Here is a 15,874-nt window from a genome sequence, read left to right as displayed (position 1 = left end):
AAGACAAAAGTTTATGAAGAGAGAAGTAACATGCATTTCCTGAATTAAGCCTACTTTTTATTTCCTCTTTAATATAATTTTCATTTGTTAAAAGTATTTGAATTTGGAAACTAGTTCAAACGAGTTATCAATAATTAGATTTTGGTTATTACCTAACTCTTGGTTTCGGCCTGTAAGCATATATTTAGTTTTCTCTTTGTTAACTTCCAAACCTATCTCTTTAGCAGTTTTGAAAAGTATTTTAGCATTATTCTTAATTGTATTTATATCATCCCCTAATAAGTCTACATCATCTGCATATGATAACAACTGGGTCACACCATTTAATTTTAGTCCTTCGTTAGTTTCTTTTACCTTCCTAACAGCATATTCTAAGGCAAAATTAAAGAACTATGGAGATAATGCATCTCCTTGTTTTAACCCATCATGAATTGTAAATTTGTCAGACATATTAATACCCACACAAATTTTACTTTGTTTCACTGGTGCATACTTTTATCATACTAACAAGCTTCTTAGGTATTCCAAACTCTACTAATATATTATATAATTTATCTCTTTTGACCGAATCATATGCTTTCTTGAAATCGATTAATAGCTGATGGACATTTTGATTATATTCCCACTTTTTTTCAAGTGTCTGTCTGATGTGAAAAATTTGATCCTAAGTTGATCTGTTACGTTTAAATCCACATTGATAATCACTAGAGCCTGGAAGTTTAGGCATTTATTTTCGTTAAAATAGGCAGGCAAAAAGGCATTTATAATGTGGAAAATAGGCACTAAAAATGAAAAAAAGGCAAAATAAACCGAAAAAAGGCACATTTGGAAGTCACTTACGTTTATCTGTAATTTCTGGCAAAATGTTAAAATCTACATTGGGAAGAGCATTTCAATTTTCTCCGTCATGATTGCACATAACTACAAGGTGTTTTTTTAAGTTCTCAACATTCATTGATAGTCGTCTGTCAGAGAGAATGTTTTTCATAATAGAAAATGATCTTTCTACTTCGACAGAAGTTATTGGAGCATACATAAAACAAGCTAATGTAGCTGGACTCATTCTGGTAACAGCATTTTCACCTTTTAGAATATCACAAATTGTTTTCAATTGTTTCAAGTCCTCATTTGCACTCACTACCCGTTTGCACTTTTCCGCAACAGCTGGCCCCTTTTCTCCTGGCACTTCCATCATCTGCTGCATAGATTCCTCGTAGATTTTCATGGATGCTATAATTGTAATTGTCTCTGGCAATGCACCATAATGTGCAAAAATAAACTTGAATAGCACAGGAGTTTTTCCACTGAAGCCGCTTCATTTTCTGGAAGAGCATCTATCATCTCACTGATTTTTTCAAGGTCGTTAGCAATATATAGCTGCTGATATCCAGGTTCCCCATCTGGTCAAGACTGGTTGCAGAGGTAAACTAAGCTCAGATGCAACTTCCTTAAATTTTCGGGTTCGAGAGGGAGATTTCAGAAATATCTTCTTTGTGTTCGAAATCAATCTGTCCACTTCAGCAGCCAATCATGCACAAGGAAATGTTAACCGAAAGGCAATATCCTAACTGAGCATGAAATACACTTTTCTCCTTCAGCAATGTTGAAACATGCACGAGTTCAATATTACTTAAATAAGACGAAAATTACTCACATAATAAACGGAAGAAAAATAAATGCCAACAACGTTTTTTCGGAGAAAAATAATTTATATACACATTTTTTTTTAAAAAAATGGTCAAATTTCATTGAAAAAGGCAAAAAAAGGCATTATAATTAAAAATAGGCAGTGGGGTCCCAAATAGGCAAAATATGCAAAATGAAAAGGCTTCTAAAACTTTCGAAACAACATAAGAAACGTATATCCGGAAAAATTTTATCAATATATGCAGTAGATAAAAAGAGGCATTCTGCCAAACTTCCGGGCTCTAATAATCACATATAATTTCATTAGCATATGGGTTTAGTCTTGTTAAAAGAATGTTAGACAATATTTTGTATGTTGTTGAGAGTAGAGAAATTCCACGGTAATTATTGCAGTTCATTTTATCACCTTTTTTAAACACAGGAACAATTATGGATTCTTTCCACTGTTGAGGGATTTCTTCTTTATTCCATATTAAACAAATTAATTTATGAATTTGACATATTAATGAATTTCCACCATATTTAATTAACTCAGCTGGTATTAAATCAATGCCAGGTGCTTTGTTATTCTTTAGCCTTTTAATAGCATCTTTAACTTCAGTCAAGTTAGGTTCTGGAACTAAAGGTTCTGCTGTGTATACTTCATTTACTTCTGACTTATCTCCTACATGGACATTTAAAAGGTCATTAAAGTAGTTCTTCAATCTATTTAGAATATCGCTTGGGTCAGATAGAAAATCACCGTCTTTATCTTTTATCAAGTTTATATACTTTAGGTTGCCACCCCTTTCTAAATTCATTTACACCTTTATATGAATCTCTGATATTTTTGTTTTTGCTGTTTGTTTCAATTTTGTTGAACATCTGCTTGTACCCTTGAATTATTAGAAAGTTCGCCTTGAAAACCGGGAATTATACTTGAATTTTATCATGGTTCTAGAGTGGCCACCCTGTATACGCATTTCTTTCTTTTATAAAACTGAAAGTAAATGTACAATTTGGAGCCATTAGTGAATTGCATGCTGGTTAGTTTATATTTGCATGAACAATGCACAGGTCTCTAGGGATTAACATGCACATAGTGAAAATAGGAAGATTAGGTTCAAATCCCAGATAAGTAAAATATTTATTTTCTTCCATCATTATTACATATTTTCATTGTCGTGATAAAGGTAATGTTATAAAGATACGATGAATAGTGGAGAAAAAAGGATTTTTCTCTAGGATAATGTTGTTTAATTTTAATTTGAAATGTAGATTATTAATAGAAGACCTCAATACAGAATTAGCAACAAATGTTAATAATAATAATAATGGACATTCAGTATTACAATGTAAGAATTTGGGAGGTGCAATGACCATCCCTGTGGATCTGTGTCTGGTGACTGCAGTGTAGAGGTGTACTTTTCTAGGTTGTCTAGTTCCTTTTTAATAACACACTATTATTATTCCAAGATAAACCAATGTGTGCTTACAGTGGAGTTAAATTTCCTCTATTTAAATCTGACCTTGAATTGGCCAGTGTTTCGTACAGTTGGAATATTGTTTTCAAACTGAATATTGAACTACGCACTTCGTAAATATAAATGAACAGGCGATTTATAATTTGGGTACACACCTTTAAAAGCAGGGATATTACTGTTCATGTGATACACATAATATAAACGGAAGATAAGCAGTCTAAAAGGTATTGTACATCCACAGTTACAGGAGCTGAAGAAAATCTGGAAGCAGTGGTAACATGGAGTAGACTTGCAGTGAGCATGGAATGATCAAGTAGGGAAGTTACATCAATGACCCCGGGATGCAACAGGAATCAAATCATGTAAGTCATCTTTAATGCATCTTTCATTAACTGGAAATCACTTTTGTAGTAACCAAAGCAAGGATCATTAAAACCAGATGTTCATTTCAATGCTGTGATTCTTATAACCTGTGGCTCTACAGCCCTAGAAGGAGCCTTGCCCTATCTCTAGACTGCCAGTCTCCCTCCCATAGGTGTGGAGATCTACAACCAGTAATAGGGTGATGTGGGATCAGCCGTATAGGAGATTTTCCATACCAGGTTACGTTACTTGCTCGTAGCTCCCAAATTTCCTCACGATCACAGTGGTCGAGATGCATGGAAACCTGGTCAAAATTCATTTTTTGGTCTATGACCTCAGAATGCAATTTTTTTTAACATATTCTATCATTTTAAGGAAGGAACACAATATTGGACAGTATTATATTTTAATGCCAATACAATTTCCATCTTGATCTGTTTCAACATCAGCCAGTGACTGGAGGAGACTTATATGGAAGTCTAATACATCATTTTGAAGTGTGTGTCTCAGACTGCTCTGTGGAGATGACTGGATTTAAGCAGCCGAAATAATTGTTGGACCATGGACAAGTATCTTCTGAATGGAAGCTGGCATGTTGATAGAGCGGGAAGTGCAGCTCAATTTTCTGCTTGGTGCATCTATAATGATGCCTCATTCAATCTTCATCTAGGCATGTATCTTCTGCTTTTTCTTCATCTGCTGTTTATTTACCTTTCATCTCACCTCCCGTGCTTTGATTTCCATGCAGTTCCACGAAGTGTAATGTAACCTAGAGAGGCTAATACAGAATGTGTCCAGATTTTAATTCCTGCTAAAATCTATTACCTTCATATTATTGAGTCAGGCCATTATTGTGTAGATCTGGGCTAAGTAAGCGCATAGAACACTTTTCTGTGAGAGCCGTATTTCCTTTTTCAATTGAAGCCTGATCGGCCAGCAAAATCTTGTCGTTGAAGGTCAAAGAATATAGCCGCTTTTCCTGGTTTCTTACATTCATAGTGTATCTTAAGCTGCACAAGGGATGTGACGAAAGTGTGTGTCTTGAAATCCCTCTGCTTACATTGAAATTGCCCACATGTCCATCCCAACCCAACTTACAAAGAATGAAGATCTCACGTATCCAATTACATTTACTACTTTTTATGATGAGAACTGGCAAAAACTACTTTTGGATCCTGAAACTAGAAACATTATTCTAACATAAGAGGGTTTAATCTTAACTTGACCTTGTTTGAGTTGTTTTGTAACTTGACGAGAAGTATTGAAAAGGAAGAAATCCGTGGCTTTTTGCACTAACTTGAGTTCCGGCACATTATCAATTTAATACTTGATTAAACAAGATGACAAAAGTATTGCCTTATAATTAAAGCTTAGTAACAAAAAATAAGTTTCAAACCAAAATTGGTATCCGATAAATGTTTATAAAGACACAAACCTAACTACGTGGTAAAGTCCTTTCTGCAACAAACTAACAAAGATCACATCATACCACATTTCAAGGGTTGCTAGCCAACTGAGGGAGACACTTATTGTGTAACATCAGGTAGTTTTCAATAGAATGGACATTTTGCTCTCGAATTATAAGGGTACCAAACCTACTTTGGCAATTTTGGCCAGGTTTTGCATTCACTTGGACCACTGTGCAATGGTAGGTTGCCACCAGTCCTATACACAGGCTGATAACCCAGAGACTGAACTTACCTACAGTAAAATTTGCAAGATGGTAACATATTATAAATATTTAATGTAGTATTGTTCCTGTGTGAGAAAGAAAGTAAGGAATGTGTTTACAAAACATGTTTAATGCTTTCAAACTTCACACACTTGTTTTTTACAGTATACACAATGTACTTTTTTACATACTCAAGCAGTAGTATAGGTAGAGTTGCAAAAAAGCCGGCTTTTTTAAATGGACAGTTTTTTTCTGATAAAAGCTGCCTTTTTTGGGGAAAACTGGAAACTGTGGCTTTTTACTAATTACCGCTAACCTATTTCACTTGCAGTGCCAGTAAAGAGTTTCAGAGGTTCATGAAGTCATATTTTGGAACTACCTAAATACATAATTTTACATCCAAGAAAGACACATTGGCCATTTCTGCAAGTTAAGAAATTTGTTTTTGCCGTATGTGAGTTTGTGTATTACCTACCCAATGGCATAGTGGTAACACTGTCTTATAATCAGGGTGTACCAGGTATCATCCTCAGTGGAGACATATTGCATAGTGATTCGTATTCCATTTTAAAACTGAACGCCATGTCCTGATTAGCCTATCTGAGCATAAAAATAACTTAATACAAAGTTTCACATTTTTGTACCATTGTTACCATTTCATCGACCTCTTAGAAACTGCAAATACTTTGGTTATGCTCAAGTTGTATTCCTGTGATATGCAGGTTCTTTTGAAACATGCAACGCCGCACCTTCTTTGCATATGAATTGACTGACTTCCTTGGATGTACACCCCTTGTGCTTTCTTACTTGTGTGTCCAAACTACCCGAGCTATCAGTGGTGAAGTCAGATTTATGAAAACTTTAATGATAAGGAAGTTATGGGCATATGAAAGTTGTGTTCAATATGCTGTCCTTGTTCTATGCACATGTTGAGACGGTTCTCCCATGTTCTGTGGACATGGATCAATATCTCAGGTGTGATGTGTGCACAGGTATCCAGTATCTGTTGCTCCAAGTAACCCACATCCCAAATCTTTTCTGCATACACTATTTTCCTGGCCACACAGGTAAAAATCAAATCTGGAGATCGGGGAGGCCATTCCACTGGCCCACGTCGACAATCCATCGACCAGGGAACTGGAGGTGCAGATAGTGACGAACCTGTCACCTATAATGAGGTGTTGCCCCGTCCTGCTGAAAATATGAGGGAAGCTGTCATCCTCAGTCAAAAGTGACTGAAAAATGTGTTCTTGTAACAACTGAAAGTAGCCCTCTGTATTTGAATTGTCATGAATGCTGAATGGGCCAATGACACGTGTCCCCCAGATCCAGGCCCACACCATAACCTTTCCAACACCAACAATATTGCTCGGATCTCTCCACAATGGGTTCTTGGGGGACCAATACTGCAGACCTCATTCGAGACACTCATGCCAGTGACAGTGTACAGTCACGGACACTGCCGGCTTGTAACGATTCCATTGAAAGTCAATGTATTCATTACAAGCCGACAGTGTCCGTGACTGTACAATTGGTTGATTATGATGGTAATTATTGTAATTATATTTAATATAAAACTGAACTTCTGCAAACTAAAAACAAACATTAATAAAAATTATTATGGATAGTCTGAGTTTTAGTGAATGATAAATTATATATGTGACAGACTCATGAAATAATTTATTATTAATTATTGTAATTAATAAATAACTGCACATATATAATCAGCAAAGCAGTGATTCATTATAAAATGGTTTCTTGAAATTTAGTGATAAAACAAAGTGTGGCCTGTGAGCCACCCCCCAGTATGTAAGTTTCTTGTAGGGCAAGGGTAAGCTAGGGTTAAAACTAAACATGAAGTCCTAATGAGCACATCTGACCATGAAATTGACTTAAAACAGGATTTTACATGTTTTGATGATGTCATAAAATATGAAACAAATGTTAGTATAAAATATTCGATGTTTCGGGACAATTAAAAATCTTTACTGTTCACAACACATATGCAGAAGTATATGTATATCCTGTTTAACGGGGCTTTGAGCTGGAAGCGACACGTGACTCTTGGAAACCAACCCTTAGGAGTAAATGCAACCTTTTGAACTGAAGGAACAGAAGCTGCAAGTGTCACTTGGCCTGTACCGTTTTCTCAGGGAACTTTCAGACTGAAGCAACAAGTGACGTGTCACTTGGAAGCAGTAATCCATTCAACCTTTTGAATTGAAATGCAAGAATGAGCAAAACATGCCACTTGCATGTTGCTCGGACTATATTGTTTTCTCAATGGCATGCATTGTGCACGGTGAATGTTTTGCTTCATACTGAAGAAGTCTGTGTCGCTTGTCATCTGTGACTTCAGTCTGAAAGCTCCTTCAATGGCACGCATCATGTCGCCTCGGTCTTGTTTGTGCATGCATGGTGGATGCTTGCTTACAGACTAAAGGTGCCCTTGTCACTTCAATGTGACACCCCCCACTGTCATGTGTTGCTTCGGTCTGAATATTCTTTATACTTAACAAGATTGTTAGGTACTTCATCAGAGATTAAGATTTCATTTTGCAAGTACTATTGATGGAAAAGGCCTGCATTTTGATAGAATGTTCCTTTTATAATCATGAATGGGCCTCTGGAGTGGAATAAAGTAATGCTGTTGCTTGTAATAAGGTGTCTGAGGTTCAATCCTCAGTGGAGGCAGAGTGCTCTGGATCTCATTTCAAACTGTAGGTCCACTCCAGATTTATTTTATATATTTTTTTTCCATTTGCGGCCAGTCTACTTCAGTTTTAGTGCCATTGTTTTTCAACCACCGGGCCACAATAGTTCCGTTGCACCCAGGGGTTTGACGGAAAATTTGAAACTAATTTTATATGTAACAGCAAGTTGCATAAAGTTCAGAAATGCATTTATGAGTGAAATTGTTGGGATCATGGCATTGACTTGTAAGAAATAAAGGTTGAGAACCACTGCAACAAGCAGCCAAAAAACATCACTAGTTGCTCCATGACCAGGTTTAGTGGCCATTTAACCAAATTATACATGATGTACTGGAAAGCCAGAATACAAATATGTATTACTGAACACAAAATTTAATGTAAAGAGATTTGATACTAGATTTTCTTTTTTGCTTCATGTACGTGTCCGTATAACAAATTCAAGCATTGAAAATCATACTATTAGGTTCTATTAAAAACACATACAAAACTACTCTAGTTTTGTGAATATGTTTATACTACATAGATATACGAGGGTGGTTCAGCATGCTCCGCCCCTGACATAGAAGGAACCCTCGTAGGAAAACCAAATCACTGTGTCACTTTTCAACATAGTCCCCTGCAACATTAACACAATTTTCCAATCGGCCTTCCAGTGCTTCAATCCCAGCAGAAAAAAATTCTTGTGGTTGGTCCTGCAACCAAGCATTCACAACATCCATAACCTTGGAATCACTGGCAAAATGTTTCCCACGAAGGTGTTTCTTCATGTTCGGCAACAGGTGGAAGTCACTAGGGGCCAGATCTGGAGAATAAGGGGCATGAGGGACAATTTCGAACCCTGCTGCATGAATTGCAGCCACCGCAACTTGGGAGGTGTGGGTGGGAGCATTGTCACAATGGAACAACACACCACGGGCCAACATTCCGCGGCGTTTCTCCTTGATGGCACTACATGATTCTTCAATTAGGGTTGCAAAATAAACACCTGTGATTGTCTTTCCCTGTTGAAGATAATCTATCAAAATAATTCCTTCTGCATCCCAGAACACAGATGCCATCACTTTGCCCTTTGATGGTTGAACCTTGAATTTCTTTGGGGGTGGAGAATGGGGGTGTTTCCATTGCATGCTTTGGCGTTTACTTTCGGGATCGAAGTGGTGAACCCACGTTTCATCTATTGTAACAAATCTCTTCAGAAACTTTGGCTTGTCAGCCAATATTGTCCGCAACAGGTTCTGACTTCTCACACAACGTGTCCTCTTTTGGTTGACTGTCAGCATTCTCGGGACCCAACGTACAGAGATTTTCTTCATTAACAAATGATTATGAATAATTGAATGCACACTGCCAGTTGAGATGCCACATGTGTCTGCTATATGGCGGACAGTCACTCGCCGGTCTGCCAAAATCATGCCATGCACTTTTGTAATCATTTCTGGTGTGGTCACCGTTGCAGATGAGCCACCACCATGCTCATCTTCACAGGTCTGCCGACCACATTTAAATTCACGGCACCATCTCTTCACTAGATCATATGAAAGGCTAAAGTCACCAAGAGTTCCCACCATATCTGCATGGATGTCTTCCCGTGTTAGATTTTTCTTGAGTAAATATTTTATCACTGCTCAGACCTCAGATTTTCCCATTGTTTCACATGTGGCTACACTTCTTACTGATCATCAACGTGTAACAAATAGAGAAATTGTTGTAAATTCTTGAAACTTTGTGGATATTAGTCTAAAGAATGAACAATGTTACATATAAAATTACAGGTCTCTACTATCACTGGAAATGGGTCAGGGGCGGAGCATGCTGAACCACCCTCGTATTTAATAAGCCTACCGAAATATGAAGATAACACTCAGGAAAGAACCGGCCATTCAAAAAAGCCAGCTTTCTTGAAAACACGGTTTTGTCTAGCTACGAATTTCATATCGTAAATTTTATTTTATATTTAGAAATGAGTGTCTATTTTACAGTACGGAGATAAACTAAAACCATGGAAGAGGAAAAATACTGCAAACTCCTGTATTTTTATTGATTTGAGTCACATTTGTGAAAAAGCTGCGGAATAAAACTAGTTTTTTTTTACCACTTCCAACTCTACCTGTTTGTCTCTGAATATTTCTCTCTTGCAAAGAAACTACTAATGAACTCTGTAGATGAAGAAGATATTTTGTTGTTCTGTGCAAGCTACTATATATTGATGTCCATTATCCTTTAAAAATCTTCCTCCAACCATGATTTATGAAATACGAGGTGGTCATTATTTAAGAGCTCTCTCAAACCCCTCAAAGCATCAAATTGTGGTGAAACTTTGTACAGGGGCTATGGAAACCATGGGGAAGTAAGTGCTGATGAAAAATCGGGTGTACAACAACCTGGAAAATGTTTCATGCAACCATTGATCACACGTACGATTCCAAAGTATAATTCATGTTGCTGCACTGACCAATTATAAAGTTTTGCATATCAGACTTTTGCTTGTTATTTCAGCACCACATTGCCACCAGGTGGTGAAAATTTGAACTATTTCCATTTGCTTTTCTCCATAGCATCTGTATGAAGTTTCACTGCTCAAGCTTCACGAGGCCATCTAAGTTGGTTCAGTTTCTTTGAACCACACGCTTTACAGAACATGAATGAAAGTTCAGTTATAATTCGGGTACACATCTTAATTGCAAGAATACAAAGAAACATTAATAAGGCATACTAAAATTTATTGTATTACAGTTACAGGATCTGAAGGAGATCTGGAAGCAGTGGTGACCTGAGGAAGAATCGAAGTGAACATGGAATCAGCTTGAGAAGTTACACCAGTTTCCTGTGATGCAGAGAGTGCAACTCAGCTGGGACCAAATCATGTAAGTCTCATGCATGTTTCTTTCATTAACTTGAAGTCACTTTCTTACATTGAAATAATTCAATTCTTCATGCTGTAACAATACTGTAAGAGTAATATTGAAGAGTTAAAACATGTTCTATTCTCCTGTTTTTCAGTTGCAAGATGAGCAAAATCTATCAGAGTATTAGTGGATACATGATATGGACAGAGTCCGTTGTTCTTGAATATTATCGTTAATATTAGATACAAAATCTGAAAAATGAAATTGTCATTTTTACTCTAACGAATAGTGAAAATCAATATGAACTTCCTACAATTTTCTTACAACCCTGTTCTTATAAATAAATCCCCTTGGAGTAAATTCAAATAAGCTGGTATTAAGATATGACATATGAATAGTGTGCAAGGCTATACAATTGAGAATTACAGAAAAAGTTCCCATAACCTAAGCAAAATGTAAAATATCATATGCACCCTGGATTGTATTCAGAAAAAGCGTGGGCTGGGAGTTTAAATGCCCCTCTAAGAGCTGGACATGAATGAGTTAAATGATTAGAAATTGTATATACTAAAAGTAAAGAATAGAGAGAATTCTTTCTTGCTATTATTGTTGAGTAAAAATGAGGTTGTGCTTTGTTATTTAAATATGTAATGGGTCATGGTTGTTTTAATATTTTGAGTGGGAAATAAGAGCCCGAAGGAATTACAAAGCCAAGGTTGTGAATATGAGCTGCACCTCAACATTCCACAGTTCAAATTTTGATAAAAAGTAAGACTTATTTTTGGACAAATACACTAATGTAAACATCTAAATTCTCAGAATAGACTTGAGATTAAATAACTCGGGCATCAAAAACTAAGGTTATGATCTTCCATTCACTTTTGAAGCAGTTCTTTGCTCAATCAGAATTCTAAATGCACTATTTGAATATAAAGGGTGCAGCAACATAACTTCCTTATTTCAGAACACAATAAAACCCATGTGAAGAATTAGAATTGTTTAATGGTTTTTTTACACTGTAGGTACATATCTAAAGTTATGTTTCACACAGTTTTGAAAATCATATCAGGGAGGTGACGCCAGTGTTGTCCATACACTGAAGAAGCTGATTTCTGGTGTTTTTCATGACCCGAACCAGCATATCAGCGGGAATGTTGGCAATTTCTTGACGGATGTTGGCCTTCAGGTCTTGCAGGGTGCTTGGATGGGTTGCATAAAACGTGGAATTTAAAAAAAAAAAAAAAAAAAAATCGCAAGGGGCAAAATCGGGGGAGCAGGCTGGCCACTCCAAATCGCCCCTGATCGAGGTGCGCTGGGTTGCAATAACAGAACATCTGTTCATAAAGTAGGCCTCGACGGCAAATGCACGCTTCTCACTGTTCCAACACATGATGGCGACTGACCACAATGCAAACTAAACTTTAGACTCGCGCCTGTCGAATGAGACCACTCCCACCCCGCTACGAGCTCTACAGGCTGCATGGCGCGCATTTCAAAAAAGGAAGTTACGTTGCCACACCCTGTATATACAGGTTGGGGAGGGCACGTTAAAGTCAAATATTATGTCTAGCATCCCCAGGGCATAGAAATATGCAACCAGAAGGAAGAATCTCTCCCCCCTTCCTACAAGTTTCACTCGGATACACACACACACAGATTAACAAACACAAAATATTGCAGACATCCCTGATTGGTGGGAAAGTGGAATAAGCACATCTAATCAGAAACTCAACAAAATGCCAAGGAAGGGAGCAGCACTAGTGCAATTGATAAGATCATCTGATCAGCTCCAATGAAGACAATTCCTAAGCTGATACTGATGTATCAGAAACTATCGGTTGGATTGTAATCACTGATACCAGTTGATACTTTTGCAAAGCACTGGTTTCTTTAGGGATCAGTAAAAAGCTATGTGACATTTTCACGGAATGTAAATATAATTTTCATTGTTTTTGCAACAGCAAAACTTCTCACATGAATTATAATATGCGGACCTGAATTTAATGTGTCTATTAACAAAGAAATGGATAAAGGGCACAATTCAAATTACTGGGAAAAGTGCTCTCAAAAGAATGTATTACTTTACAATGCTGCAGTTAATTTAACCAATTTTAAATCAATATAATTCTAATTATGATACAATGACTTGTTGCGTTCACACTATTTCAACCACCAAAGCAGAAAAGGGTGAAATTTGCAAAATCAGATATAAAGTTAATGCTACTCAGCATCAAAAATATGACACCAGTGACCAGTCAGGGCCTAGTCATCTTTTACCCTGATAGCCAAACTGAGAAGTCCAATTTGGGGTAACCTACTCGTGACCAGTCACAGGACCAATAAACAATAGCTTTGTAATACTTTCTCACAGACAGTGGAATGCACAGGAATTTCTGAATAGCCAGCAGTCATTCCATCATAGAGAGATAATTTTTATGGTGAGAAGATGAGACTAATTCCTGTATAGGAAAACGGTGACCTCCATTGGCTAGCAAATGTACTAGGGTGAAAATTTGGTTCAGTAGCTGCCAATTGAGTCCAATATGAGCAAAATAGGTAAAAACGTCGTGACTGCTTAGCAGTTAAAAGACAAGCATGTACATGGACCCCTCCAAGAAACATTAAAATGAAACAAAAAAATTACAAACCACAACATTTTTATTCAGAATCAGCCATATCGAGTAGAGTACATCTTTTTCAAAATAGGCACCATTGACAGCTAAGCAAGCATCCATAGGCTCCTGCCACTTTGTGAATGTCTTTGAAAATTCGTCGTCAGTTTGTGAATGTCTTTGAAAATTCGTCGTCAGGTAGCGAACTGAAGAAACCTTACGCTGCGGTGATTACTTTTTTGTTAGTCTTGAAATAACGACCACGTAAAGCTGCCTTTAATAGTGGAAAAAGCCAAATGTCGCAGGGTGCAAGGTCCAGGCTGTATGCTGTATGCGGGAAATTTTCTATTTTTCTCTTCGTCGCGTAAATCTGAAAAGCCCGCATGGTATGCGGGCATGCGTTATCGTGGTGCAATATGATTCGCCTGATTCGCGCCCATCTTCGAACAACTTGTGCCATCGGTGCACTGTGGCTCTACTCAGTCTGTCTTGATCGGCATATCCCTGTTGAAACATTGCATATGTTTCCACAGCACTTTTCCCTAAACGCCAATAAAATTTTATGGCATGTCGCTGTTAATCTTGAATACTCATCGCGAAAAGCAATGTTATACACAAAAACCTGGAGGGGTAAACGAAACACGTTCCACGTAAATCAACACAGCTGCTCACTAACGTGGTTTCGCAACATGTGACAACTTGCTACAGAAACAGAATGAGTCATCCTATACGACGCGACTAGTGCTGAAACCATAGGCAGTGTTGCCAAGCCAGGAAAAAATCTGTCTCACCTTCTCTGCGACAGCCGTTGTATCTTTGTATAAATGGCTTTAACTTCTAAGCTATGGAGATGCAGGTTCGACAGTTTAACCATCCAACGAGCAGCAACAACAAAGTGATATGGATTGCTTTCCCATACCACCACATCCAACCACCTAACCAAGACCCTGAAACAGTATGACATCAAAAAAAATAGCCAACGCCCTAAATACAGAATTCTGTTGTGATTTTAGAGGGAGGGAGTTTTCATACAGAATTCAGTAGATATATTAAAACAAAAAAACTTTTAATATAAAATTCAGTTGAAATATTAGAGGGGGGACTTTTTATATAGAATTCAATCGAGATATTAGAGGAACCATTGAAGAGATGGGACTTTATACAGATATATTAGATGTAGGGACTTTTTATGCAGAATTCTATAGTGACATTAGAGAACAGAATTCAGCAGAGGTTTTAGAGCAACCACACATTGAGGAGGAGGGACTTTTTATTGAAAATTGAGTAGAGATAAAGCATAGCCAGGGACGTTTTATACATACTTGAGTACAGATATTAGAGGGAGGGACTTTTGTGCAAAATTCAGTATTGATATTAGGTGATATGGCAGCCATAACCTGGAAACTCCCTCACACATGAGTCGCTTATTTGCATGAACCCACATGGTTAATTGTACTATATTAGTTTGAGAGTTAAAAGGGTGTCGAGTGACTTTTGAATCACCCTGTATTATCAGTAATAATTTGTAGCTCTAAAAGTTTCCTGATAAGCAGCAGTAAGAAACAGGGTTGCTAGTGTAACATTTTTTACAGTAAAAACCCAAATAAAAATTATGGAATGTAGAGGACATTGAATAAAAAAAAAGTAAAGTGTTCCCCTGTGCATAGCACCACACTTTCTTGATCCAGTCGTGAGTGGGGGTGATGTGATCAGCATCACGCCCCTGACCCCCTTTACCCCCCAGGTACCCATGTTATTCGACGCTGGGTAGGCGCCGGGGCCACTTCCACCGTTAGAAAAGTTCCCGGATTTGAACCGGCCGGGGATCGAACCCGGGACCTTTAGCATGGTAGTCAGACGCATTACCGACTGAGCCACCACGGCCACAGAGGACATTGAATATATATATATATTTTTTTTAATTTCCTGAAAGTATAGTAACCAACAATTGTACAGAAATTATGAGATGTGTGTTAAAGGTCAAAAAGAAAAAATAATATTGTACATAACGTTAGAAGTTAGATTGCAATACCATTTCTGCACTATTATCCCAGCAAAACTCATATCCTGTGGTTCTTCACTATTTTTTAAAAATCAAATGTTTTGATTTTAGAGTTGAAGAGGCTTTTTATAAGTATGTTCCTTAACTCTCTTCCTGCAGGAATTTTTTTTTTTTTTTTTTTTTTTACAAATTATTGAGTACTGATATGAATTATTTCACTATTCTTGGTGTTAGATTTTCATTGTTATTGAAGTGGATACAGTGGGTGTGGCCAAGTTGGGGGGAGGGGGGTGGAAGTGTGTTCCTAAAGCTCCTTTTTGTCCATCATTAATTAAAAAAACAGGAAAGATAGCAAAATGAGGGCTGATGCACCCCCTTTAAAGATTTTGTTGCCATTGTTGTTTACATAGACATGGTGGTACACATTTTTCATTCGTTCAGAACCGGAACAAGTTATTTGCTTCGAAAATAGTTCAAATGGTAGAGGCTACATGGTAGCATGTTTGGGTAATGCTTTTGTTATGGGGCGACTTCGCTGTACACCAGCAGCCATGA

General features: G+C 37.3%; 1 long non-coding RNA gene across 1 annotated transcript in view; it reads left to right on the top strand.

The window, feature by feature from the left end:
- Positions 1-15,874, top strand: part of LOC145981871 (uncharacterized) — a 39,973-nt gene that overhangs the window by 19,570 nt on the left and 4,529 nt on the right. The window contains exons 2-3 of the long non-coding RNA XR_014440996.1: positions 3,352-3,472; positions 10,593-10,723. This is a non-coding gene — a long non-coding RNA (uncharacterized LOC145981871). The remainder of the gene's footprint in view (positions 1-3,351; positions 3,473-10,592; positions 10,724-15,874) is intronic.

The sequence above is a fragment of the Lepisma saccharinum genome, chromosome 30 (assembly GCF_977018435.1).
Source record: "Lepisma saccharinum chromosome 30, izLepSacc3.1, whole genome shotgun sequence".
Classification (NCBI taxonomy): Eukaryota; Metazoa; Arthropoda; class Insecta; order Zygentoma; family Lepismatidae; genus Lepisma; species Lepisma saccharinum.
Note: the sequence above shows the minus strand (reverse complement) of the source record. Positions and strands in the feature narration are given on the sequence as shown.